Source organism: Cherax quadricarinatus, chromosome 88, assembly GCF_038502225.1.
Source record: "Cherax quadricarinatus isolate ZL_2023a chromosome 88, ASM3850222v1, whole genome shotgun sequence".
In the NCBI taxonomy this organism is placed as follows: domain Eukaryota; kingdom Metazoa; phylum Arthropoda; class Malacostraca; order Decapoda; family Parastacidae; genus Cherax; species Cherax quadricarinatus.
Window position 1 is genome coordinate 10,360,039 of NC_091379.1, and position 3,329 is coordinate 10,363,367.

At 40.6% G+C, this 3,329-nt stretch overlaps 1 non-coding gene across 1 annotated transcript; it reads right to left on the reverse strand.

Annotated features, from left to right (window-relative positions):
* Positions 1–1,058: 1,058 nt before the first annotated feature.
* Positions 1,059–1,140, reverse strand: TRNAS-CGA (transfer RNA serine (anticodon CGA)). Its single transcript has one exon. It is a non-coding gene; the product is annotated as a tRNA-Ser (tRNA).
* Between the last annotated feature and the right edge of the window lie 2,189 nt (positions 1,141–3,329).

Sequence of the window (3,329 nt, forward strand, 5' to 3'; positions counted from 1 at the left end):
GATTTTGGCGAAATTATTGCATACATAAATTTTCACTTGTCCTATATGGCAAGATGAGCGTTGCTATTTAAGCCAAGATCGCAGGTTCTGCCTATTCGGCACGATATATATATATATATATATATATATATATATATATATATATATATATATATATATATATATATATAATTTGGTGAATAAAACCTCGATTTGAAGACTGACGATCAAGGCTCCAAACCTCATTGCAGTAATGACCCATGCGGGTTTACATCCTCATAAAATCTACGATACCTTCACAAACTTTTCCTTCCTCCTCTCAAGTTCCAGTACCAAGTTCTGTCCTTACCTTCGAGCGTCAACATCAAGTTAGACAAGCTTCACAACTTTAACCAAGTTCTCTTCCTTTTCAAGCTTCACCATTAAGTTCCGCCTCAGCATCAAGTTCTACCTCCCTCCATTAAAACTTAAAATAACTGAAGTTCTCCCAAGTTGTTAGTCCATAACTCCAGGCTAACTGTTCCACAAGATCCAGTCTTCTCTAAAAAAAAAAAGTAAGTCTTATATATTTTCAGCATAGAGGCCTCGCTGCTGGTAATTAATACGTATGAATCATGAACGTTACTCGGCACACACTAATTACGTTGTGTAAACTAGTTTCTTCCCTGAATTTTAATGAATCTTTGTCATTACATGACTTGTGTGTTGCCTTTTCAGAAATTTCTTTAAATATTTTTAATATACATACACACACATATGTATATATGTCGTGCCGAATAGGTAAAATTGATCTATTAGCAAGAACTCATTTAAAATTAAGTCTTTTCTAAAATTTTCTCTTATACCTTTTAGGATATACTCTTTCTATTTATGTTACTGTAAAAATTAATAATTTTGTACCAAAAGACCTTAGAAAACCTGCCTAACCTTATTATAACAAGCGCAATTTAATTTTGCCTAATATATGTATGTCGTGCCGAATAGGTAAAACTGGTATTTCAATACCTGAGTGTCACGAGGAAGCTCCACGTATGTACAGTGACACTGAAATTCGACAATGTAATCGGAAAAGGATTCATCGCTGTGGACAGGATTCGAACCTGTGCGGGCAGAACCCAATGGATTTCGAGTCCATCTCCTTAACCACTCGGACACCACAGCTGCGTGTGTCATATGCCACTCACACACAAGTAGAGGCAGACACAGACAGATGGATGGTTTTGTTTTAATACAGCACTGTATGTGGTATATACCCAGAGATATACACGTCTCGGTATATATTACAGGTGTCCCGTAGCTCGATCACTAGCTCACTCAGCTCACACACTGAGGTCCGGAGTTCGAATATCCGGTACAGCTGGAAAACATTGGGGACGTGTTTCCATAAGACACCTGCTGTTCCTGCTCACCCATCAGTGTCAAATGGGTACTTGGGTGTTAGTCGACCTGTGTGGGTTGCAACTTGGGACATGGACCTAATTTGCGGGAAATGCTCAGCATAACAAGCGGCTTTCTATATAGTAGTATGTCATTGATGTCAGCTATGGTCTATATACCTTGTACATGTACTTGTAGTAAATAAAAATCTTATTATTATATTATTGAAAGGCAGAGTGGTACACCAGATACAAGTTCATTACCGTCCTACCAACACTGCCGTCTGTGAAACAAGGTTAGGTTAGGTAAGGTTTGTCAGGAAACAGGACAAGTGTTTCCTGACGCGGATCTTAGTCATATGATGACGCGCATAATTATAATTATAATCGTGGGGGAACGCTAAACCCGTAGGATTATACAACGCATGTGGGGGGGAATGGAAGGCATTTAGGCTCAATCCAGGCAACAGGAGCATAGATTCAATTCACTAGATCAAGAGCCCCTCACCAACGTCAAGGAACCTCCCGTGAGGGGGTGATGATCCGCAGCTGGAGCTTTAGGTCATCTGACTGAGGCCTTCCACTGGCTTATCCCTCCAACCCCTTTAAAAATTATGGTTATAACAAAAAAAGGCACAATACCGTGACTGCAACAGTAAACCAATAACCCGCACATAGAAGAGAGGAGCTTACGATGACTGGAACAAAGTCACATTTGTGACTTTGTAAATGCTCCAAGTCGGACCGAAGCGCCGTCGTAAGCTCCTCTCTTCTGTGTGCGGGTTATTTGTGAATTATGGTTATAATTATTGGTTTCTAAGGCAAAAGAATCTGGTTCCAGCGGTGCAGACTTACCATAGCTCTTGTCCGGCACTACAGTCGGGTCCACACACTCAACTTCCTAGTCGTAGTTCATGAGTTCCAGCTTAAATCGTTAAACCATGACTCACGAAATCTTAACAAATAGGGTAACTCACTGGCCTTGAGTTTTCCGACTCACTCGTCATGGGTTTAAACTCCCACCCGTTCAGTGGCTTGTTTATTTATTACACCAATATTTATTTCAGAAATTTTTAACCGAGACCCGACGCGCGCGCGCGCACACACACACACACACACACACACACACACACACACACACACACACACACACACACAAATTGATACTTACATAACAGGCCACGTGTCAATCGACAAGTGCCTTTTGCAGCTGGTAACAACAACACACAAATCAGGGAACGGGTGGGGTTTGAACTCGCAGGCCAGTGCGTTAAACCCTTCCGTGATCTATTTGTAATCGTGTTATTACGATTCAGTTAGTCATAACAACACACACACACACACAAACACCCACTTCAGTACCAAACACGAAGCAAACAAGAAAAACACCATTCCCTTAGGGCAATTCATAATGGTTATCATTATACCCATAATTTTTAAAGTAGAGGAGGGGTAAGCTAGCGGAAGGCCTCGGTCAGATGACCAAAAGCTCCAGCAATGGGTCATCATATGACCAACACCCGCGTCAGGAAACACTAGTTTCCTGACAAAATTCACCTAACCTAACCTAAACAGTACTTTAACTAATAGAACTACGAATAATAATAATAATAGTAATAATAATAATAAGACACACATTGTTTACAGAGTATTGATATTAATGATGCATCAAATGAGCGCCAACAAAGGCACCGATATTTGGTTGGTGATTGGAGAATTTAATGTTAAGTCACCTCGGTCGTCACCACGCTCCTCCAGGGGTCGATGAAGCATGCAGAGGCGCGAAGGGGAAGAAGAAACAGACTTTACAAGAAATATAGAGTAGAGCAAATCGCTGAAAAACAAGATTCAGATATAAGAGACGGAAATGAATCCGTCAGAATCATGCCAGCCAGAAATGAATCCGTCAGAGTGAAGATAGCCCAAAATGAATCTGTCAGCAATCATGAGAGCCAGAAATGAGCACATCAAAAT